The sequence below is a fragment of the Leopardus geoffroyi genome, chromosome C2 (assembly GCF_018350155.1).
Source record: "Leopardus geoffroyi isolate Oge1 chromosome C2, O.geoffroyi_Oge1_pat1.0, whole genome shotgun sequence".
Lineage (NCBI taxonomy): Eukaryota > Metazoa > Chordata > Mammalia > Carnivora > Felidae > Leopardus > Leopardus geoffroyi.
In genome coordinates this window covers 100,871,230-100,898,203 of record NC_059333.1, presented here as the reverse complement: position 1 = coordinate 100,898,203, position 26,974 = coordinate 100,871,230, and the positions used below count along the sequence as shown (strand labels likewise).

At 34.6% G+C, this 26,974-nt stretch overlaps 1 pseudogene; it reads right to left on the bottom strand.

Annotated features, from left to right (window-relative positions):
• Positions 1-24,109: 24,109 nt before the first annotated feature.
• Positions 24,110-24,207, bottom strand: LOC123576277 (annotated as a pseudogene).
• Between the last annotated feature and the right edge of the window lie 2,767 nt (positions 24,208-26,974).

The window sequence follows — 26,974 nt, the reverse complement described above, 5'->3', positions numbered from 1 at the left end:
AATTAATTTAAAAACATTTAAAATATTTTTATTTACTATAAAAAGATTAGGGAATGTATGATAATTTAGGAGCTTGTTGCCTAAAAGTCACGGGAAGACAATCAGTTCAAAGAGCCGAGAATCTTCAAGTGGAAACTTACCTCAAGATAGGAGGGAAGGAGGAAATTCCCCGATGATTCCCTTCTCCATCAACATAAAATGCACTCAGCTGCTCTTTGTTGGCAGAAACTTAGGCACTGTATGTCACGGATTTTACATTCTTCTGCAAAGAGAATTAGATGAATCTCAGGACACCTGGGTGGTCCAGTTGGTTAAGTGTCCAACTCTTGATTTTGGCTCAAAGCTCTGCTCTGAGTGTGGAAACTGATTTGGATTCTCTCTCTTCCTCTCTCTCTGCCCCTTCCCAGATTGTATTCGCCTTAGCCCTCTCTCTCTCTCTCAAAATAAATAAATAAACAACAACAACAAAAAAGGAATCAGATGAATCTCCTAATCAATCTGTAAAGGAAAAATAAAATTCAAATAAAATTCAAATAAAATAAAATAAAATAAAATAAAATAAAATAAAATAAAATAAAATAATAAAGTCTCTATAAGTGTAAGCTGACTTATATTTACATTTTTATATACTGCCAACATCCCAAAAAGTCTTTACAATGACTTATGATAATAATACCAAACAAAATTCAAATAATAAATGAAGACAGGATTTCAACATGTAAACACCACTGAGTAGGAAACAGTTCCAATCTTACAAATAGTCAAGGTAGAGAGAAAATTTTTAGATAATATCATTTTATCTACAAAAACTAGATTTCTTTTTTGGAAATATACCACCTTGTTAATATCTATTAACTCTGAGAGGACTTTTTCATTGGAGTTAGAAATAAGAGACCCTTAATAAGATACTGGATAATGTCCTAGATATTTTTTTTTTTCTGATTATTTTTAAGGCTTCAGGTAAAAATCAACTACTAATTCAAGCTAATGCTTACCTACTCAAATCTGATTTAGTTCATATTCCTTTCTGAAAATATCCGCTCAGTTTTAGACTATGATTGGAAAAAATAATGAAAATAGTTAACTATTCATCCCACTTTATTTCAACTTGATAATTCTCTCTCTCTCTCTCTCTCTCTCTCTCTTTTGTATATAGCATGAACTTTATATTAACTAATTTTATATTTCAAAGGCCAGGAAATTTTATATAGGAGTCCTCTTTTTTTTAAATAATAAAAACATAATATTAAAATAGGTAATAGATGATGGCTAAATTATGAAAAGGTGACTTCTAGCTCAATGTGGTAGGCTGAACACATGAATTTACTTCCCAAATAATATTTACATAAATTGTACCAAAAGAAAACATAAAATCCATTAAAAAATCATTAAGGATATGGAGGGACAGTCATCAGAAAAAGCATGGTAATTTGTTGAATTCCTGGTAGATGGAACACACAAGTGGCTATATCAATGAATCTAGAGCAGAGGAAATCACAGCCCTGATCCTTGGCAATAAAATCCAAAGTACAGGTAAACTTTGTCATATGTGGAGAGGAGTTGCAGGGAAAAAATTCAAAGTAATTAAACGATTATCTACACATATAGCTGGTCTTTGTGTTTGCTTCAACTTGTTGCCCTTTTACTCGGATTAAGCCACTGGCAAGAGAAAATAAAATTTCTCAGGGACATCTAAGCTTCTTATGTATATTTAGATGCTTAAAAGGCAACTGAATATAGAATGTGGAAAATGCAAACCATCAAAGTCAGGGACTGGGGCGCCTGGGTGGCTCAGTCAGTTCAGTGTCTGACTCTTGGTTTCTGCTCAGGTGATGATTTCATGGTTTGTGCGTTCAAGCCCCACATCAGGCTCTGCACTGAGTGTGGACCCTGCTTGGGATTCTCTTTCTCTCTCTGCTTCTCACCCCCTCATCTCTCTCAAAATAATAAATAAAAAAATTAATTAACTAATTAATTTTTTAAAAAGTCAGGGACCGTGGGGCAAGGGCACAGTGGCTAGAGAGAGAGGGAAGAGACAGGGTCTACTAGAGAGCTGTCCTCTGAAAGAAATACATAATAGTGCAGCTACCCCAGGAGTAAGAAAAGATTGAGGACCGGTGCTTTTATTTCAGAAATAAACCTATTTGAAAAAGGAAATTATAAACCTAAAGGGCAAATTTGCTCTATGTATATTATTCAATCTAATTGTTTTAATGATTCGAAAGTCCTGGAATCTGCGTTGCAGAAAACCAACCATTTGCAAAGAATTGAGATGAGCCACGGAAGGCCATGGCTAACCAGGTAGACTGAAAACACAAGTAGACTTCATTGCATAGCGATTGGAGAAAGTGATTGGAATGTTAGATATGGGTGATATAAACTGGTGTCCCTTCCTCTACCCATCCTCTTCCATGCCCAAAGAGACAAAAGGAAGTAAAACGAATATCTCTATGGCCCTATGACTGGGAGATCCCTTACCATCACAGCTTGCTGGGTCCATGTTACTTTAGATGGCAAGATACTACACTGCAGACCTGTCCTTGAACTTGGGAACACACATTTCGACTCTTAGAAAAGTTGGAGTCTACTGGTATGGGGTTTAATTTTTCTATCCACACCCCTTAAAGAAGCAGAGGCTTAGAGACACAGAGTGTCATAATTATTTCATGGCACCAATTTTAACTTTTTTGTGAGTGTAAACCTATTTCTGAGTTTCCCAAGCAATAGCCTTAAAAGTATTTTATTCTTTTTTTTTTTCAGAAGGACTTTTAAGATGACTCTTTAGCCACGAATCTTCAATTCAGAGCAAATTACTTCAACTCTACTCTTAATTTTTTTTCTCCCCTGTGTCTCTTTCATTTACTGGTTACTTTATCTTCACATCAATTACCTTAGTTCAAGTTCTTTTTTCTCTTCACATCAGAGCCCATTTGGTTTTCATGACCCTTGTTCCTAAACTTGAAAGCATCTTAAAACACCATTTTCCTTTTATATCACTTTAATTCACTCTTCACAGAACATAACAATTTTAACTTTCAACCAATCAAAATGATCAAAATTGTTCTTGCCTCAAGCTTATGCCCCAGCCAAACCTTCATACTTTTCAATTTTCACTTTCCAGGGTACTGACATCTTTTAGGCAAGTATATGGCTATTGTCACCCATTTTTAAATATTGGTCTCAAGGCATAGGGTGACTAAATGTAGATATGATTTGTAGAAAAGAGATGTTTTCACTTGCACCAATATTTTCAACAGAAGGGCCCATTACTCCCCACTCTTACTTATCAATCATAAAATTTATTTTAGGTAATTTTTTACCTGAGAGCCTACAGTAAAGGAATTTTATATTACATATAAATATCCTGAAAGAACATGCAATTTTTCTGCAACTGTATTCCAATGGATGTGTTTATTCTGGAAAAAGAGTCCAAAGTTTCCATAAGAAGCTAAGGAAATTTGGAACCATTTCATACAGACAATTACCAAGTCATATTTTATCTATTTCATTAAAAAAAATTTTTAATGTTTATTTTTGTGTGTGAGAGAGAGAGAGAGAAGGAAAGCAGGGAAGGGGAAGAGAGAGGGAGACACAGAATCCAAAGCAGCCTCCAGGCTCTGAGTTGTCAGCACAGAGCCTGATGTGGGGCCTGAACTCATGAGCCATGAGATCATGACCTGAGCCGAAGTCAGATGCTTAACCAACTGAGCCACGCAGGCACCCCTCCAAATTGTATTTTAAACATGAATTTCAAGCATCTAAATCCTTTTATTTCTGATATCCTGAAACAAAGCTGTTTAAAACTGATAAATCATTAGAAAGGAATTGGGCAAAAACAATAGAAACAAACCAAATATTTTGTGATCCCCAAATAATATTTAAGTTAAAATTAATCAATATTTCATAATGTACACACATTATATAAATTGTCAAAATAAAATTCAAGAAAGCATTTATAGAATAATTTTCAAGTATTTTGAGTTGAATATTTAACTTTAGACTTTAGAGATACGATGTTTAATTTTCTAAAATCCCACAAATTTAGATAATTTTAATAAATATGTTTGACGTATAAAAATGGAGTTTCAAAATGCATATAAATGTTTTTAACACAACGCTTATATTTTCTTATAAAATGAAACAGTCTTCATTTCTGGCATTCTGCCCACCTCATGTCACTCTTTTTCCCCATAGACGCCCTGTTTTCATCTTCTACCTTAACTGTCACTATCTCAGAAAGCTCATTTTCTGACACTATTATCTAAATTGGGTCATTTTTAAAAATTTCCTTTCACATTCCCTTATTTCTTTCTGTCACTAAGCAGAATTTCTAATTATTTTCTTATTTTATTACTTATTTGTTGCTTATCTTCCTTTTAGACTGTAAATTCTATAAGGACATATTTCTTTGGTTACTACTATATCCCCAATATCAATCACAGTGCATGACGTATCTTAAGTATTCAAAAACCTTTTTTTCTTTCCTTTTTTAATGAATGAATATGTGGTTTATTTCATGGTTTTTATCTGATGGTCAAATAAGTTTCTCGGTTCTGGTGTTCCAGGTTCTGTTTTCTTTCACAGGATCTTTTCAGGCATCATCCCAAAATGCATATTACTTCTTTAGTCCACGCCACACTGGTATTGGTTTTTGTATTTCTTTTATACCTGGCATATTTGGCAGTCCACTATGGACTCCTGTTTCCCAGAGTTGGGATTTTTCCCGAAGTATCACCTTTACGAAAGTTTAGTATGCTGGCAGTTAATGTCAGGTCACCTGTGTTTAGGCACTCCCCAAACATCAGTTACTTTGCCAGTAATCAAGCTTTGGTTACTTTGTCACTGCTTGTGACATTCTGAACTCGGTTTGATTGATTAGAATGCTCTGCCCATTCTTTGTGTTCTCTGTGTTAGCCTCTGGGTCATAGTGTGGGTGGTTTGGGATCTTGTTTCTTTCTCTAAACTGCCTGAGTTTGTCACATTTCTGTTTATTTCTTTTTAAATTGAATTAAGAAGTACTTTATAGATTTTAGGAATCCATAATTCTCAAACTCTTCTGATTTCTTTTAGATATTTCTGTCCCCAATTCTACAATTATAATTTACCAAAATGCTTATTAATTTTACTTCCAAGAGGTAGGTTAATAATAAGATCACAGCAATTCATCAAGACTTGCAATTGATGCGTTGCTCCTAATCACCCCAACTGTAGTTCCTTAGCCTTGTTTCCCAGTGTCTAAGCCCAGTTTGTTGCCCTGAACCATAACATCTCTCTCACTGCCCTCTCATGGTATCAAGTACCTTAAAATCCTAGAGAAGAAAACAGGCAACAATCTCTTTGACCTCGACTGCAGCAACTTCTTACTTGACATGTCTCTGGAAGGAAGGGAAACAAAAGCAAAAATTAACTATTGGGACCTCATCAAGATAAAAACCTTCTGCACAGTGAAGGAAACAATCAACAAAACTAAACGGCAACTAACAGAATTGGAGAAAATATTTGCAAATTACATATCAAATAAAGGGTTAGTGTCAAAAATCTATAAAGAATTTATTCAACTTAACACCCAAAAAACAAATAATCCAGTGAAGAAATGGGCAAAAGACATGAATAGACACTTTTCAAAAGAAGACATCCGTATGGCTAACAGACACATGAAAAAATGCTCAACATCACTCATCATCAGGGAAATTCGAATCAAAACCACAATGAGACACCACCTCACACTTGTCAGAATGGCTAAAATTAACAACTCAGAAAACAACAAATGTTGGCAAAGATGAGGAAAAAGGGGAAGGAACACTTTTGCATTGCTGGTGGAAATGCAAACTGGTGCAGCCACTCTGGAAAACAGTATGAAGCTTCCTCAAAAAAACTAAAAATACAACTACCCTATATGCAGGAATTGCACTACCAGGTATTTATCCAAAGGATACAAAAATGCTGATTCGAAAGGTCACATACAGCACAATGTTTATAACAGCATTATCAACAATAGTTAAATTTTGGAAAGAGTCCAAATGTCCATCAACTGACAAATGCATACAGAAGATGTGGTATATACAATGGAATACTACTGAACAATGCAAAAAAAAAAAAAAAAAAAAAAAAAAAGAAAAGAAAAAGAAAGAAAGAAATCTTGCCATTTGCAACAACGTGGATGGAACTAGGGTGTATTATGCTAAATGAAATAAGTCAGTCAAAAGAAAGACAGATATATGGTTTCATTCATACGTGGAATTTGAGAAACTCAACAGATGAACATAGGGGAAAGGAAGGAAAAATAAGATAAAAACAAAGGGAAGCAAACCATAAAAGACTCTTAAACACAGGGAACAAACTGAGGGTTGATGGAGAGGTGTTGGTTGGGGGATGGGCTAAATGAGTGATATGTACAAAGGAGGGCACTTGTTGGGATGAGCACTGGGTGTTGTATGTAAGTGATGAATCATTAAATTCTATTCCTGAAATCATTATTACACTACATGTTAACTAACTTGGATTGAAGTTAAAAAAAAAAAAAGAACTAACTTTAAATTCTACTTTTTTGGTCTTTTGATACCAAGTCACATAAACTTTCTTGATGTAGGGGTGCCTGGGTGGCTCAGTTTGTTAAGTGTCCAACTTCGGCTCAGGTCATGATATCACGGTCTGTGAGTTCAGGCCCCGTGTCAGGCTCTGCTGACAGCTCAGAGCTGGAGCCTGATTCGGATTCTGTGTCTCCCTCTCTCTGACCCTCCACCGTTCATGCTCTGTCTCTCTCTGTCTCAAAAATAAATAAACGTTAAAAAAAAAAATTCTTGACGTAAACATGGCCTGAGTAACAAAGACAAAACAGTGAATAGCTTAACACCAGGCTTTCCAGCAGACAGGAGTCACCCACTCATTCCTCCCCATAATGTCTCTACTAAGCCAATTCCCATTTAGTTTCTGAATATCAGTTACTTGCAACAAAAATCCTACTGAACTTTTTCTACCTCAACTATCTTAGCAAAACAGGCATCTGCTTCTCTTACGTATATGAATATTATGACCACTTATAAATGCTTTCAGATTTAAGATTTATAATTCCATGCTATTTTGAACTTTACACAGCAATTTGCTGTACAATTCCATAATATTGTGCATTTTTCCTACATACAACTTCCACACATAGTCAAAATATATCACTTTATTACCTGTTAGCAGAACACTACTATATGATTGATTACAGTTATACACAGACAAAAAGAAAAAAAAGTTTTTTCACTCAGTTAAACTGCGTGTCTGTGTGTGTGCGCATGTGCACGCTGTGGGGTGGTGTGAAGAGAATCCCAAATCCGTAGGCAAATATTTCTAATTAGTCAGCTTTTCATCCAGATTGTACTTCACATTATCCAATTAATTTGGTTTTTTTACAAGTTCTGTACTGCTATCAAAAAGTGCAAACTCAGGGGTGTCTGGGTGGCTCCGTGGGTTGAGCGTCTGACTTCAGCTCAGGTTATGATCTCACAGCTTATGAATTCAAGCTCTGCATCAGGCTCTGTACTAACAGCTCAGAGCCTGGAGCCTGGGATTGTGTGTCTCCTTCTCTCTCTGCCCCTTCCCTACTCATGCTCTGTCTATCTGTCTCTCATAAATAAATAAACATTGAAAAAAAATTTTAAATAAAAGAGTGCAAACTCAAATACATAAAATAACAAATTTGAGTGCTGGTTATATTGTTTATAGCCCCAAGCACCTTATAGTTCAACTAATAATTTAGAAGAGAACACAATCTAGATGGAATGTGACTTAATTATTCCATTATTTATTATTTCCATATTTATTACAATGGATTCATCATATTTATAGTTACATTATCCATACTTCATTCTCATTATATATATGTGTGTGTATATATATATATATATATATTTATATGTATATATCTTCTTTGTATTATGAAGGCTAATTGATAAATTGGAACAACCCATCAAACTACATTCCTTAAAAATTATTCTCATTTCTGGTTCACTATGAGTTTTATAAAAGTTGTCCTTACCTGGTATTTACTAAACTAAATAAATATAAATTTTTAATAGTATAGATTTTCAGCAACTGCTTCTTATATGAATGTCTAGAAATTAACTGACTACTACATCTGGTCATTTACTTTATCCTTTCCCTTGTGAAAACAGTTCATGTCACAATAAGTTGATGCACTGTTAATCCCAACAATCAATGAAGATCTGTTCCAGCCATCTGTGGTGTTGTAATAAGAATTCATCCATGCAGGCAATGACCAGTGAGTTGCAATAATCTGATAAGATGTCTGAATCTGGCTACAGCTACAACACCCACGGTGCCAGAATTAGACATTGTGTAATCAAAAGTACAGCTTCTCCATATGGGAAGTGTCTGTGGATATACCCAGCAACTAGTTTGTCTACCGTATTACCAAACAAGCAAGCATTGGATACAAATAATATTTAAATAGAGTGGATCCAGTCTATTTTTTCTTAAATGGGAAAAATCTAGAAAATTGATTCTAGAGAGTACTACAAAGGATAATTTAATAAGAAAGATAAGATGGGACATAAAGCTAATTTTAGATAAAATATTGCCTTTTTAAAAAATTTGAGACCTTTAGCAGTTTATATACTATATGCTACCATAAGAATGAGTTGTTGTTTTTTTTTAATAACTGTCTCTTTATTATTCTGAAGATCAGGAATTTAATGTTATGTCTATGCTTTCTTACTAAGAAAATAATTTATTATATTGCATATAGATTTGTCAAAACTATCAAATTTACTCATCTGTTAAAATACAGGCAACTAAATCACAATACACACACACACACACACACGATGCACAGGGCATTAGGGAAACACTAGAGTAATTCCAGACAACTTCAGTTAGAGTATTGTTTTACTAGACCAAACTTGTGGACCATCTACCCTATTTCCTATCTCTAAGAGATAGCCACAGACACATATGTTTGAAGAATTCATGGAAGACATCAAAGTTGGATTGAATACTAAATTCTTTAACTTAATAACATATATTCTAACATCAATATTCATGAATAGGCCAAAATACCTCAAGCAGGTAAATTAGTATATTCAGGAGTAAATGTACAAATCAGTTAGACGTTAGAGAGAATAGAGTCTTGTAGGAAGAGAAAGGCAAAACAGAGAAGGAAAACAGAAAATTGTGGACTGATTTGCATTCTTTTACGCACAGTAATGAAGATGGTTGAATGTCTCATGGCATGTGAAGTTCTCCTAGTTTCCCCAGAAGTCAGACCCCTATTTTATTGTAATTAGAAAATAATTTTCTTTTAATGTAAACATTAATTAGTTTAGAGTTCACGTGTGATTTAATTAGTTCCATTTCAGGGGAAAGTTTGAGTAGGAAATTCAAAGGTGATTGTATCACACAGAAAGGTGTCAATTAGGAGAAAAAAAATATGAGATGTGTTGAGTTACCTAGATCTAGCTAATCTCCAGTTAATTAGATTCTAGTTAACTAGAATGCAAATTGAAAACCTCTGTGATTCACAGACTTCTTGTGTTTTCCACTGTCTTTGGTAAAATCAGTAGTCATCCCCTCATTATTTTGCCTGGCCAGTTCAGCATCACTGCTTTCAAAAGTCAGGTACGCAGCTCTCCTGTTGCTCTAAAGAGGAATTCAGATAGACCTTATTTCTAATCAGATATCATTGATCTTGCCAGGGAAAACTAAATATGTTCAGAAACTCCTTCCAGTTTTCTGAGGGAATCTAATCGGGAAAAAAAATCCTTACTTTGTTTCCCGAGAAGCTTAACAAAATCCTTCAGTAATTGATAAAGATAATGGTGGTTCAACCACTGTAACCTAAGTAAGTCATTGTTTCTCTGACAATAAAGATTTCAAAAGTGTAAAACTGTGAATATGGGTAAATGAAAATATATACCAGAGGTTTTTTTTTTTTTTATTTATAAATGTAGCATGTAGCCTTGTTGAGAATTGATAAACTAGAAACTAGATATAGTTTGTCACATGTAAGTACTCTTATCACCTTTGCCATATCTTCTTTTCCCACTGTGTGTGTGTGTATATGTGTGTGTTTCTGAGTGTAATGTATACATTATGTAGCATCTCCATTTTGAAAAATCACAGTATTCTTTAGCATATTAAGGGTTCTCTGTTGTCCTACAATAAATTCACCTATTTAACTGTTTTCACTGATATTTTGTTAACATATTGAGCATGTAAAAAACTTAACACCTGACAGAAAATATTGTTTTACAGATCACTAGTCAGCTAGATGTGGCTATAAATTCTTTTTTTTTTCTAAGTTTTTAAAAATGTTTATTCACTTCAGAGAGAGAGAGACAGAGCGCACACACAAGGGAGGGACAGAGAGAGACACACACAGAATCCGAAGCAAGCTCCAAGCTCTGTGCTGTCAACACAGAGCCCGACGTGGGACTCGAACCCATGAACTGTGAGATCATGACCTGAGCCAAAGTCGGGGGGCTTAACCGACTGAGTGGCTATATTTTCTTGATATATGTTATACTTTGCTCATATTCTTTCTTAAACTGAATAAAGGAGATACCCAATTTGGTAGGATATTGGTCATTATAAACAGCATGGAAGTTTGCAAGGACTGTTTACTGCAATAGCTGCTGGAAATAGATGTGAGACTAAGAGGAAAAGAGGTTTGTCACAAGAAACATCTCTTTCAAAGAGTGTCCTAAAACTGTTTTAGCCGGTTGGCAAAATATAGATTACAATATTTTTATAAGAAAATGATGACTTTTTTTGGCTAATTAGCAAAGCTTCCTATATAGATAGATAGCTTGAAAACTTAAAGTATTCCATTGTATATATAAACGACATCTTCTTTATCCATTCGTTAGTTGATGGACATTTAGGCTCTTTCCATAATTTGGCTATTGATAGTGCTGCTATAAACATTGGGATACACTTGCCCCTATGAATCAGCACTCCTGTATCCTTTGGATAAATTCCTAGTAATGCTATTGCTGGGTTATAGGGGAGTTCTATTTTTAGTTTTTTGAGGAACCTCCATACTGTTTTCCAGAGTGGCTGCACCAGTTTTCATTCCTACCAACAGTGCAAGAGGGTTCCCATTTCTCCACATCCTCGCCAGCATCTGTTGTTTCTTGAGGTTTATATGTACAATGGAATACTACTTGGCAATGAGAAAGAATGAAATCATGCCATTTGCAACAACATGGATGGAACTGAAGGGTATGATGCTAGGTGAAATAAGTCAGTAAGAAAAAGACATATATGTTTTCACTCATATGCAGAACTTGAGAAACTTAGCGGAAGACCATGAGGGAAGGGAAGGGGAAAAAATAGTTAAAAATGGAGAGGGAGGGAGACAAACCATAAGAGACTCTTAAATACAGAGAAAAAAACTGAGGCTTGGTGGGGGAGGCAGAGGCGAGGGGAAAATGGGTGATGGGCATTGAGGAGGGCACTTGTTGGGATGAGCACTGGATGTTGTAAGTGATGAACCACAGGAATCTACCCCCCAAACCAAGAGTGCACTGTACACACTGTATATTAGCTAATTTGACAATAAATTATATTTAAAAAAAGAAAACTTAAAGTAGTGTCTCTCAAGTGAGGTTTTTCCAATTATGTGTTGACTATCCTAAAGTATAAGTAACTGATCTGAGCAAATGAATTCACATGGAATATAACCTAACACACACATATGCATATGCACACACACACACACACACACACACACACACACACACACGATACAGTGGAGCCATACTAAAATCATTTTCAAAAAATTACAAACAGGGAGGCCTGGGTGGCTCAGTCGGTTAAGCATCCAACTCTTGATTTCAGCTCAGGTCATGACCTCACAGTTCATGACTTCCAGCTCCATCTGGGGCTCTGTGCTGACAGTGTGCAGCCTGCTTGGGATTCTCTCTCACCCTCTCTCTCTGCCCCTTCCCTGTTTGCTCTCTCTCTCTTTCTCTCAAAAATAAATAAATAAACTTTAAAAAATTACAAACATCATAACAAATGTTATTTGGCCATGATATACAGTTGAGTAAGTAACCTGTCCGGGGAAACCATGTTGAGTGGAATCTTGCTGTCCACCACTGCATAGATTCCTGTCTAGACTGTAGACAATTAAACCTTTGCTGCCATTTAGTCAGGAGATTATCCCTGTGAACAAGACAATGGAGGTATAACACAAACATGGTAGCTTAAATGTAAACAACCTCTAATTGTCATTTCCTTGTTTAGTCTCAGAAATTTCCATTAGAAGAGGGCTTCGTATGTAATTGCAATTCTAAGGCTATCCAGAAAAGAATGATGTAAGATAACAATTTTTTTTTTGCAGGTTTACTGCAATTTGATAGAAATGTTCTCAATGGTGTATGTAATCTATACATCTTGATCTAGTTTTTGAAAAGAAGAGGGGTCAGTCCTGACATATATAATTCTGTTATGTCAATATGATATCTCAATATAAACATTTCGGAATGTTTTAAAAATTATACTATTAAATTGAAAAGAAGTTCTGTCACTATTTAATTATGAGTCTAAATTTTGTGCTGAACATTGTTTGAAGCTATTTAGATACATCTTTATCAAGTGCAATTGTTGAAGGAAATTGTCACTTAATTGACATAGAATGAATCTAATTTTAGAAATCTTTTTTTTGTCTCTCAGGTTCTACTTAAATTCATTCATCAAGAGTAAACAACTCTTAAAATGATGTAACTGTTGGAAATAAAATGATTCCTGCTTTGAATGGGAAATGAGCTATTCTTCATTTTCCTTTGCCTTATGCACAAAATTAATATGAGGAAATGAATCAAATGCATAAGGAAATCCTGAATAACTTAAAATTGATACCTAATCTCTTTGTCTTTAATAATTCATGAAAAAACAAGTTGACATAAAGTGTTTGGTTTAATTTGATTTCATATAAATAATAAAATTATGAAAAGATTGGCTTATTTCAGAGCCTATGAAATAAGATAATCAAAGATCAGTTATTACTTAGTATATTGGCTTCCCCATTTTCTTATTACTCACCCGCCACTAACACATACTAGTCACTTGATAATTATTTGCTGAAGGATTAGAATCCAATTACTCTCTGCCATTAAGAGTTCTTATTTTGTGTTACTGGTGTCTGTTTTAAATTGCTATCGATACCACCTTGTGTGCCTTTTCAATTTGACACACAAAAATAAACCAAGACTAATTTAAGAAGTTCTTTAGTAGGAAAGAACACACTAGACACATTTCACTGCTTCATATTTACCATGATCCTAAAAGACTGGTTTATATTTACTTAAATTCTAGCAGTATCAAAACATGGTAATTGCAAAATATCATCCTACAGTTAAATCTAATAAACATTTTAGGCTATTTGGTTACACTATTCTTTTCAGTTTGAATGAAAAACTCATTAAAAATCACAGTGTCACGGTTTGTTAAAAAGGGGAAAGTTTTAAATAAGTCCTAAATCAGAAGTAAAACATGGCAATTGTGATATTACTGTGCTCTGGAAGAAAATTGTGAAATACATAATACCTGCAAAATAGAATAACAGAAAAAATCTTATCATATAAATGAAATTGAAATGACTGAAGAAAGGTTAATACATTTTACTGAATTTTATAAGTATACATAACAAATTTTTTCATTCATCGTTTCACTGGGAAACCAAACCTCTTAAGGTGGGGGAAAAATGAATAGAAACTTAACACAGAACATCATACATTTTATTTGAAAAACCATATGCTTTTGCAGAGATATGAATAGCTGTCATTTTGGGAAAAAATACACAACTTTATACAAACTTTGATCACATTTAACTGGTACATTTAAAAATGGACATATTATTAAAATCTGTCAATTATAATAACATACCTAGAGAAAGTCATTTTATTAAATTGGTATGTGTTGAAAAATATGAATGAAAAACAAATTAAGTGATATATGGATTACCAAGAGAGTGCAAGCTCTATTTGTTCTAAAACTAATTTCAATGCCCTCTGTCTCTGTGTCCCTCTCCCTCTTGCATTTTCTCTCTCTCTCTCTCAAGAATAAATAAACATTAAAAGATTTTTTAAATGTTTCATTTATTCTTGAGAGAGAGAGAGAGACAGAGCTTGAGTGGGGAAGGAGCAGAATGAGAGAAGGACACAGAATCCGAAGCAGGCTCCAGGCACAGAGGCCGTCGTGGGGCTTGAACTCACAAGCCCCGAGATCATGACCTGAACCAAAGTCAGCTGCTCAACCACCCAGGCACCACACATTAAAAAAAAAAAAAAAAAATTTTTTTTTTTTTTTTTAAAGTGGCTCAATGGGTAAGCGTCCGACTTCACTCAGGTCATGATCTTGGGATTTGTGAGTTTGAGCCCAACGTTGGGCTCTGTGCTGACACCTCAGAGCCTGGAGCCTGCTTCCATGTCCTCCTCTCTCTCTGCTCCTCCCCCACTCGCATTGTCGCGCTTTCTCTCTTTCAAAAATAAATAAACAGGGGCGCCTGGGTGGCGCAGTCGGTTAAGCGTCCGACTTCAGCCAGGTCACGATCTCGCGGTCTGTGAGTTCGAGCCCTGCGTCAGGCTCTGGGCTGATGGCTCAGAGCCTGGAGCCTGTTTCCGATTCTGTGTCTCCCTCTCTCTCTGCCCCTCCCCCGTTCATGCTGTGTCTCTCTCTGTCCCAAAAAAAATAAATAAATGTTGAAAAAAAAAATTAAAAAAAAAATAAATAAATAAATAAACATAAAATAAAATAAAATAAAAATAACTTCAATGTATATACATCTTAGTAATCTTAAGATTTTTTTATTATCTCTGATGTTCATAACCTCCTGTAAACTAAGTTCATTATTGCCATTTAATAAATGAGAAAACAAGGTCATGAGACTAGCTAGGGATGGAGCTAGTGTTCAAAAACAGATCTTTTGACTCTAGATCCACAAGATACCCTTCGAATTGGAAGAGTTAATTTTATTTTTATCTGTTCACATGTTTTCTGCTAGATTAGCTATGACCTGGGGGTAGTTTGAGATTTTGTTTCTTATCTTGGTGCTGACTGAACAATAGGTTCAATAAAAATTCATCCACTTTAAACATATGATATGTGTACTTAATGTAATCATGCTGTTCTTCAAAATTAAACAAAAATCAAATAAAATGGTATTTTTTTCCAAGATTGCCCTTTCCATTCAGAATAAATGTCAAAGCATTTATCACTTACCCCACCCCATCCCTCCTGCTTTATTTTTCTTCCCCAATCCACACTTTTTTTTCATGTAACTGTTCACAATTTAATATACTACCCATTTTACTCTTTAAAGAAATTTATCTCCGCACTAGAATAGAAACAACACAAGGCCGAGAATGTTTGTATTTCATTCGCTGTTATACAATCTGTGCCTGGAACATACTAGGTGAACAATAAATACATAATGAATGAATGGGTTAACAAACCAATTAATCAGCTATGGAGAAAAAAATGCATGTAGTTGCAGTGCTCATGTACTACGTTCTTGTTCTACTCTATCCTATGCGGTATTCTGTGAAGAAAAACTCTCACATTTCTTTGTACTATTTCAATTGAAATTTTTGACATAATTGCATACTTAATATAGTTGTAAGAAATAATACAGACAAGATCCCACATACACATTACTGTTTCTCCCAATAGTGATGGTTGACAAAACTATTATATAATATCACAACCAAAATACTGAAATTTGTTCAGTCCACTGATCTTCACCATTTTTATCTTCATTCACTTGAGTGTGTGTATTTAGTTTTACATAATTTTATCACATTTCCGTGTTCATATATCTACTACCCCAGGCAAGACACTGAACAGTTTATGACAAGTGTCTCTTATTGCCATTTTATAATAATACCTACCTCCTCCCACTGACGACTAATCTGTTCTCCATTGTAATAATTGTATTATTTCAAAACTATTATATAAATGGAATAAGGCAGTTGGTAACCTTTGGGATTTGGGTATTTTCATTCAGCACAATTCCTTGGATTTTCATCCAAGTTGCTACAGGATCAAGAGCTAGTTCCTTTTTAGTGATGTATGTGATATTCCATGGTAAGCATGCATCACACTTTTGTTTAACATTTTGAAGGACAATATGGGCTGTTTCCAGCTTTGGGCTACTATGAATAAAACTGCTATGAACATTGGTGTACAGATTTTTCCTTGAATACAAGTTTTTATTTTTCTGGCATAAATTCTCAGGAGTATAAATGCTGAGTCATAGGGTTTTAACATGTTTAGTTTTATCAGAACCTGCCAATTTTTTTTTTTTTTCTACAGTGGTCAAACTATTTTGTTTTCCCACCAGTAATGTGTAAATGATCCCATTTATTCACATCTTTGCCAGCATTTTGTTTTGCTTTGTTTTTTTTTAGCAAATCAGGTAGGTACGTAGATTTTTTGTTTGTAAGATTGTCTCTCTTTCCCTAACACACTGAAGCCAACACTTGAATTATTTATTTCTGTATTTTAAGTGCTTAACATACCACCAGACACATAATAGGTCATCAATAAATATTTACTGGATAAAAAAATAAATATGTTAATGAAATAAAAAAGTTTGTATTCTAATATTTAAAGTCTAATATAGGTAAGTATTATATTAACACAAAACAAATGAGAGGTAAAACTAAAATCTACACTGTAATTCAAATAGGTTGTCAAACATATAAGTAAGACAGGGAGATATTTCTGTTCTACTAATAGAATTTCATGGATATATTGTTTGAAGTTATGATGTTATCAGCTGATTAAATTCCAGAAGGCATTCACTGTATTATAAGTATGTTGTGAAAAATAGTCTGAAATGTTGCTAATATTATTTCACAATGAAAAGATTATCGTAGGGTAATCATTATAGTTATTTCACAATAAATTCTTATTGACATTGAACATAGTATAAGTGAATGTTTTTAGAGAAGATAGCATCTCATAATGAGAAATTATAGCAACATTATACTATATTAACAATAATAACATGTTCACCTCCCTTCACAAAGCAGGTCAGCTTTTATATTATCACAGCAAATTACCAAAGGCTCCATATATAAAAAAACTTCTCACCATTAGGTGAGAAAATAGAATTTTGTGTTTAGTATTCATTTTGGGCAAAATACTCTTATTATCTGAAAATGTGAATTGGCATAGAGTAGGCAATGAACCAGCTGAACTCGAGGTTTCATTTCTTTTTAATTTAGGGGGGAAGAAATATGAAAGGCTCAAAATGAAATTACTTCATCAGAATTCACATTTGATTTTCATCTTTTCAGCTACCCAGCTGCATCAATGCTCAACTGACTATACTCCCAGCTGCATTATTCAAGGAAGTTATTCAAGGAGGAATACTTGCAATACGTGTTATACTGAGTAGCGAGCTAATTAAAAGAAATTCACAGCTGGATTTTTAGAAGGCTTTGATCTTAATTGTAAAGTGCTAAAAATGCTTGTTGGTTGGATTTTGTTCCTTCTACCCTAAATCTGTAGTCTTCCCTTGTAAGAAAATTGGTAAGAACTGTTAATGAATGAATGAGTGAATCCTTATCTCTGTTCTCTTTTTTCTGTTACAGCTTAACAAGCTATACATCGTATATAATTTCTTACATTTCAGAGAGATCCCCTGCCCAGAAATAATGGTTAAGAATGCAGTACTACATCCTCCAGGAAGGTTCTATCGTTTATTGTCAATTAAAAACTCTACCTTTAAAAAATATATATATTCTGAAAACTGCATTGCTCTAATTGAAGACTTATAAAATACTTGCAGTATTTTGCTTTGGGTTTTTTTTCTTCACCATATTATAAGACTTTTTCCTTGATGTGCACAGGGTTAGATTTAGGCTGTGTGATATGTAATGGGGGGGGTGAGAAGATAAAGATAATATGGGGACCTAAATAGAAAAATAATGTGAAGGCAAATTGAATGCACAAATATGAAAAGAACATTGAACCAAAAAAGCAACAATGGACTAACTGAGTCCTAATCCAGCTTTGTCAATGGCAAATAGTGTGTGACCTGTGAATCTGGCTTTTAGGTTGAGCACATCAATTTCTTTAATTGCAAATGTGTAAACTGAGCAAGTTAGTGTCTTTTATTACAGAGGCAGGTTATTTTGCTAAAAGTAACTAAAATTTACTCCTAATGGCTTAAACAGATAAGGGAATTTAATACAAGGGAAAAGGCTGTACTATGACTGAACCAAGAGCAGAAAGTATAGTTGGGACTTGCACAAAACTGGAATCTACTAGGACATAGTCTTTCTAGAGCTACTTGGTTTCTTTTCCCTGCCACGCTCTGAGTTTGATTCCGGTTTTGTTTGTTCGTTTGTTTTATTCCCTCTCTCTCTTTCTCCATTTTCTTCCTCTGCTTCTTTGGCCAAATTCTCATTCTAGTGCTGACACAATCTACACAGAATTACTGCATTCACAATACAAATTCTAATTCCATAGACAGCAAAACAGATTAGTTAAGTATGAATTGTTATCTGCCCTAGCAGAAACCCTGGTATCTATACTGAGAAAGGAACCAAGAATATAGAACAGTGATTGAACATGTCCACCTCACTGAGGAAAATTTTAAAATTTTGGAGCAGCAAATAAAAATCTTTTCTTTATATATGCAACAATAAAATATTTGCTCTAAATTGTGACATGTACATATATTTCAGTTTCAGAAAGTGTAAAGAAAGTAAAATTCTTTGGAGAAAGAATTCACAAATTTTTTGTAGCCTAAATTGATTCTCATTCTTAGGACTAATTCAGTGAATTAGTCTTACTTGTGACCTTCCATATACATAATTTTCTCTTCTTGGTTTTATTTCAAAATGAGCTGTCAAGCATGTTTTTGATGATTTCCCTTTCCTGTAAAATAATCATGTGAAAAGAAGTTAACCTTATAAAAATCACTGGATAATGCTTAGAAAACTGGAGAATTTATATTTGTCAATATTAAGCTCAGTAAACTGAAATCTTATTTCCCAAAGTGGTCCATATTCCTAGGACATGGTTTATTCATTAGTGTAGATCACTTCAAGTTTCCCTTATAATTTATTCCTTAACCAGTTAATGTCACGCTGAACTGTCTGAATTTTGAATTAAACATTGCAAGTTCTTGAAGGAACTTAAAATAAAAACTGAAATTTAGAACTTTAAATTTTCAAAAAGATTTTCTCATTTAACTAAAACTTGAATTATGTGAGGTCAGTCAGATCAATCTCTGTCAACTGTAAATATTTTTAAATTATCATTAAGTATTTTGGTATGCATCTAATTTGTTTAAAAATGGCCATGGTGATGACTCAGTGGCTTTGTTTCCCTGATTAATCAGGCAAAATAATAATAATAATAATAATAATAATAATAATAATTTATTTTTGACATTGTTTTAATGTTTTAAATATATATATATATAAATGTGTGTTCATCTACTTTAAATTAAATTTGTGAAGTAAAGATAGGAATTATTATTCACTTTACATCTGCAAAATGTTCATAGAAAAGAATTGTCTTCCCAAGCCCATGTAGTTATACAGAAGCAAAGGCACCTCGAGTCTAATTCGAATTCACCATTGTATTATACTGCAGAGTCTAATCTTCACTAATAATTTCTATGTACATGATAATCATCCTGCTCATTTAAAATAATCCAACTGGGATAATATTTTGTCTCTAATAGGAACAATAAAGATTGCTTTGGGAAGAGAATTATCATTTCTTTTCAAGCAGTTTTCCTTAAAAAATCCTAGAGTGTAATTATGAAACCCAAATATCCATAATTCCTTTGGTGCATTATTTATGATTTATGTAAAGTCTTCTTGAGCCTATTTAGAATTTTATCCTGAACTCCTTCTTAATTATATCCACAAAAACACTGAACACTGTAATCCTTTTATTTTCTCCATTTAATCCCAAGGCCAGAGTTTTTATGCTAGAATTCTATGATTTGGAGATTACTTTCACATTTAACTCCATTTAAAATATTTTCATCTTTTTTTTTTTTGAAAATAAATAATTAGGTTCTATTTACTTTGAGCCAATTTTATTTGAGGTATTACTAGACCCTGACTCCTATAGCTTATCTTGAATGCTGAAAAAGAACTATTGTGATTGACATCTCTTAAAATACTCCTTGAGTAAAACACTAACCAGAATCCTTTTATTGACCATACTCACACAAAATTCAAACAAATTTGTCATAATGAAAGTATATTTGATTTCTCTAATTTTAGAGGCTTTTTGAAGATAAAATATTTACCTTATTGTAGGTAACATTCAGAATGTCATTGCTACAAACATAAACTCTTTTAATCTTCACGACAAGCACAGATGTGCTGTTATTTTCAAGTTTCACAGTTAAGCACAGAAAACAAGACACAGAGAGGTAAGTATATTTGTCTCTTTGTATAGCTAGCCAGCACTAGAGCTGATATTTGAACTTAGGCAATTTGGATATTCTGCACCTATTTTTTATTATTAGGATCTATTACTGGACTTCACTGGAAATAAGATGATTCTCAGGTGTTTTCTTGCTGGCATTTGCAAGAAGTATTAGATCCAGTGGTGACCTATTAGAACCTGGCTAAAGGACCCTCCACCTGAAAGCAACATTACCCAGAGGCTCTTTCTGTAAATTTCTGACATATTGAGCTTTCTTCCCTTGCCATTCCCTGAGGACTTGACACCTTTGCCTGACTGTCCACAAGGGCATCTTTTGTTCAAACTGAAGGCTCCTCCTGGCTTTCGATGGCCTGTCTTTTCTAAGCTGGACAAACAACTCAAAACATCAAATCAAGACCTTGTAAACTATTAAAAAAGAGGGTGACATAAGATCATTCAGGGGACCTCTAAATCATCTTTGTGGTAACAAGTGGAGAATGCTTTTAACAAATATCTTTTGTGGGCAATGTAAATTTCACAGGGAAGAAAATCAAATTCCTGATGACAGCTATAGAGAAAGTTAGTATCTAGGTCACAGTATCATGGCTTGTAGTGGAAATGGCAGAGATAGGTTTAATTCCTGGTAGAGAATCAACTCTTAAATCTGAGGTTGGCTCTTTGCCTTTAATCTCTGTAATACAATTAGACTAACAACTTCAAGTCTTGTAATCTAACTAACTACATAAATGGACTATCACAAGATTTACAGTATTGATCATTTCTTTAGCTAAATAAAAAATCAAATTGATCTAACTGGTTATCAGTTAGCTTTCTGCAAGTAGCATTTTAAAATCAAATATGTGTTTAAGTTGACTTCTCTAAAGTTCATCCTGAGATGCTTAAGCTAAAAAAGTGAAGTCTCCTTTTTGTTTCCCCAAAATCAGACTATAAAAAGGGAATAAATTTTAACTTTGTTTAAACAGACACAGATTAGTCCCAATTATAAGTAGTTAGCCATGTAGAAAAATGTAAATTGTCCAGGCAGAATGATATGCTACTCCATCCAAACTCCACAACAGTATCTACAGTAAGCACAATAAATATTTGTTGAACTGAAGCATTATAGCAGCAGTCCAACAGCATTTTTACAAGAAAAGACTCCTGGAAAAATGTGCACTCTTATTTTCACAGAGGTCACATTGCCAACATGATTATCCGATGCCAAAGAGTTAACTTTCACCTAATCTCTAATGCACAAAAGAACAAAATTATAAATTATATCAATATATACTTGTATATGTGTTGTGTGTATATCTCTTATACTCTATAATCCATCAACCATGAGATCAGCATGGTTTTATACATTTCTGCAATTTTCATCACTTTTCCTTCAGCTGCTGATGTTAAGAAATCTGGAAATGCTGTATGATCTTTGGAAGTCTGTAGCATAAGAAAGAAAGAAACAAAATAAACCATGGACATGTTTATAGAATAGTGCCACATTTACAGAAATTGTTTGGCTAATTTAGTAGTTTTCCATTGAAGAAGTCGTGTAACTCTGACCCTACTTTCATTAGTGAGTGCCTTCCAGCAGGGTTTCTCAACCAACTGATATTTTGGGGCAGATAAGTCTTAGTTTAGAAGGTCTGCACTGTGCATTGTAGGATGCTTAGCAATATTCCTGGACTCTACCCACTAGATGCCAATGGCATTCCTCCTTTCAGAGTTGAGACAACCAAAAGTGTCTCCAGAAAATTTGAAAAATTCGCTAGGGGCAAAATCACTGCTTAAGGACCACTTAGCTATACTTCCTAGTTTAGGCAAAACCAAAAGAAAATAGTTTATTTTGTTCTATTCTAATTCCAGTCTAGTTTCTTTACTCTGAAACACTAAAAACATAAGATAGATGCAAACTTCGTAATATGCCTGAGGAGCCTAGATATATACTTGATAATGCAGATAATGGAGTCCAGATAATGGACTCTTCATTGCTGCTTGATGCTACAAGTTTTCAAATATCTTTCTCTAGAATAGGAATTCATCATCAGATTTACCTAAAAATCTGACCTATAGGTTAGTTATGGGCAGTTCCCACGCCAGCTCAGAAACATTCTATTTGAACAGAAGAATCTATTTTCGCAACCGTAGAAAAAGCCATTCATCTTGATAGCAGATGATCGTCTAGAAGTTGCAAATAAAGCTGCAGAGTTTAGATCCCTAATTGTTAATTCTTTGTGGGAAGTTCAAAAGGAAATTTTTAGAATGTACTTGAACATCTCTGAGTGCTTTCATTTTGCACCACCAGAGATGCTAACCGGAAGGTTGTTCCCAGAAGATGAATTGTTAAAAAAACATGGTGTGAATGAATGTTTGTACTTCTGTTGTGTGTCTATACTCCCCTATCACAGTTAGGTTTCTCTGGAAAACAGACTCTGACTCTGACATTTTCATAAAGTGAGTTTATTGGAAAATGCTCTGAGGATCAACTATGAGGGGAAAAGAGTAAGGCCGTGTTGAGGAAGATGTTCTGGAGCTGGGGCAGTCTGGCAGAATAATCCTGTCTTAAGACAAGGGAGTTCCCTTTCCTGTACCTTTACAAACCAGTCATTTAATGCAAACTGCCCTGGAAAGGGGACATGGACGGACGTAGGAAAGGCAGATCTTTTCAGTTGAGAACAATTCCTGGAGAGGGGATGAATTGAGAGCTGTTAGCCCTCAGCACTCCCGACAACTAGGGTAATTGAGGGTTTCAGTCCTCACTGGGCAGCTACTAAAACTTACCTTTTAATAGAGAAAATGCTACGTAACTACTTCCATACTGTTGTGGAAGCACTGAGATGTTCTTCTAAGTGAATCTTGGGCTCAGCAATTTGTCTGAGAGATTTACTAGAGTTTGAATATTTTAGACAAAAGATAGTTTTCAGGACTTTTGGAATGGTTACTTTTCCTTTCCTCTAATCCTTTATCAATACCTAGAAATGAATCTAAGGTTTCTGGAGTTTCTCTGAAATTCAGAGAAAAAGGCTGGAGCAATCATCAAAAGGATGTAAAATCTATCATCAAAGAAAAACAACACTCTTCTCATTACAGATTATAGCAGTGGTCTCAGAAGTGCACATGAATGACAGAGAATTGGTCGTTCACAGAAAATTAAATCAGATTTTCCCAACTGACATAAATAATAATTATGCAAAAATTTTTCCTTCATGCAGTGAAAATGACATCACATAAAGATAAAAGTGAAAACTAAAATACATATTTTTTAAAAATAACCAAAATTATCTATTACAACTTAAGTTTTTTCTATTAGCACATAGGTTCAGAATAGTATATGAAATATCTCACACAGGATGAACATTAATTATGTCCTTTTCATTTGCAGTGTCTGACTTTAGCATAACTCTTCCATAAGATTTTAGAAACTAAAAATCCCAAACAACAACAAAACCTACCTTTTAGAAAATCTTATTTTTTTTTTATTTTTAGCAGCTTTATTAAGGTATATTTCACATACAAAAACTGTATATTTTTATGGTGTACAGCATAATGTTTTGATCGCTACAATTAAGCCAATTAACATACCCATCATTTCCACATAGTTACCACTATGTGCAAGTGTGTGTGGTGAGAATATTAATTTATGATCTATCTTCTGCATATTTCATGTATCCAATATATAATTGTTAACTATTGTCACAAAAGTACAAAATGCTTCATGAATTATTGTGTCAACATTGAGCAGGTGTCATACTAATCTCATATCAATTTTAGTATACATGCTACCAAGGTGAACACAAAAAATCTTATTTTAAAAAGCACTTAATTTTGGGGGGCACCTTGGTGGCTCAGTTGGTTAAGTGTCCAGCTCTTGATTTCGGCTCAGGTCATGGTCTCACAGTTTTGCAGATTGGAGCCCCATGTCAGGCTCCATGCTGATGGTGTGGAGCCTGCTTGGGATTCTCTGTCTCCCTCTCTCTCCCTTTTCCTCCCCTGCTTGTGCTGATTCTGTCTCTCACTAAATAAATACATAAATAAATAGCATTTAATTTTCATAATTCCAAGCATCCTGAAATTATGTAAATATTGTTTCTTCCTTCAGTGAAAATGATATCACATCATAATTTGATTCAAAATAATTTATGTTTACCATCATTTTAAATGATACAATATACTGAAGAAGAAGAGAGATAACTGAGTTCTAAAGCTAAATGAAAAATATGAGAGCAGCACCGGTACATCGGTAAGTGGACGCTTGACCGTAGACAGGAGCAGGGTGCTATAAACAAGGAAGTCCTTTGCCCTTGAGCTTCCCCAAGCTGTCTACTTAACTGGAGAAGAGGATTAATTTAAGTAAACAAAGATTGTATTAACTCCTCGTTAGCTGGTTTAACACTGAAAGCATATATGTCTACTTCTTCCCAATCTGGAGGGTGATCTGGCTTCCCATCTCTAACTGGAAATACCCTGCCCTCTTTACTAGTCTTCAGTGCAGTACATCATCTCTTTACAATTCTCTTTCATGGTCCACCATTTTGAAATTAAATGTGGCCATGTAACTTAATTTAGTCAATATAAGGAAAAGTGACATGTGTCTCCTCTAGTAGAAACTTTGAGAGCTAGGTGTACAGTTTGCCATATACTCTTTCCCTTGCCAGGAGACCAAGAATTTTCCAGATAGTAAGGAAGACAGGAAGCAGAATGCCCTGATGAACTACAATCAATATGGAGTATGAGCAACACTTATACCTTTGTTATTTTAAAGCACTAAATTTGGGAAGGAGAATTTGTAACCCCAGCCTAATCTATTCTATCTTCTTTCATTTTATGAATAATAATTTACCCATGTTTCTTCAAAGTAAATGCACACTGAACAGTGACGAGAGTTTACCAACTTAATGCACAGGGGTCAGATTTCAAGCATGTACAGGAATGGGGAATAGGAAACAATATGTCCCAGGGCCTACTGACTCCCTTTTATTGTATCACACAAGAGGCAAACTTGCTAATTTTATGTATAGGGAAGGATTGGTAGAGTTTACTGATTTTATATTCTTAGGAATTTCCCCTAGTATTCCACCCACTTTTTTTATAATGTAAGTATGAACATCTCTCCCTACATAAATAACCTAAGTTTATGGTTATTGAAACACCTGGCAGGGACACCTGGGTGGCTCAGTCAGTTAAGAGTCTGACTGGACTCAGGTCATGATCTCATGGTTCATGAGTTCGAGACCTGTGTCAGGCTCTGTGCTGATAGCTCAGAGCCTGGAGTCTTCTTTGGATTCTGTGTTTCCCTCTCTCTGCCCCTCCCCCACTCACACTCCGTCTCTCTCTTTCTGTCAAAAATAAATAAAAATTTAAATAAATTTTTAAAAAACAAACCTCTGGCAAATACGCCCCAAAATGACCTAAATGATTCTCATTTCTGTGTTCACATTTTTATATAATCTCCTGTGAGTAGGCAAGGGGCTTGAGACTATCTTGTAACCAACAGCATGCAGCAAAGGGAAGAGGATATCACTGCATTAATATTAGGTTATATGCTGTAAGACTTCATTCTAGCAAGCTGGTGGTAGATAATTTCCTTGTAGTGTTGAAGTAAGCAGCCAAGTTGAAGAAACCCATGTGACAAGGAACTGTGAGCTGTCTCTGGAACCTGAAGGCTGATTCCAGCTGACAGCCAAGAGGAAGTTGGGGCCTTCAATCATATAACTGCAAGTGATATTTTGCAAAAAACTTAAATCAGCATGAAAGTAGATTCTTCCCCAGTCAAGTCTCCAGGCATGAATGCAATCTGGTCAATACTGTGATGGCAGCCTTGTGAGACTCTAAGTGGAGGATACAGGGAACCATGCCTAACTCTTAATCCATGAGGAATATGAGATAATAAATCTGTACTGTTATAAACTACTAAGTTTTTGGTGTTTTGTCATACACACACACACATACACACACACATACAAGATCATGCTTGGATCTAACACATAAGATGTCTAAGACTTATCTCATTTGTCCATTTCTGTTGCTTCCTTACCATAAAAAGGTAAATTCTTTTCCCAAGTTGTTATAATCTGCTAGAGGTGGGGGTACAGATAGTTGGCCATGGAAAAGGGAGGGAGTTCCAACTTGCTAGAGGTGGGGATACAGATAGTTGGCCATGGAAAAGGGAGGGAGTTCCAACTTGCCTATGGCTTGCTTTCCTCCAAAATACCTACAATTAAAAACATTCACCATGAGAATTAAAAAATTAATCAATTGCTCTTCCAGTTAGCATAAGTTTTATTTCATATGCAAAAGTATCTGTGCTTTTTCTCTCAGATTAGCATGGATGTTTTTCTTCTTTCCCTAGCCTGAAGTTACAAAGAGTGATACATAAGAGGTGAGTGAGAGATGAGCTGCTATAATGAAAATGAATATATAGGTAAATCTAAGTAATTGAGGGTCCCAAGGGAAAGAAATAGAGTATAAACATAATATTCTATGTTTAATAGAGCCATAACAAGTACAGAAAATTTGGATGGTGATTATGCTGGTTATGACATGGGAAAGGACCTCTCTACAT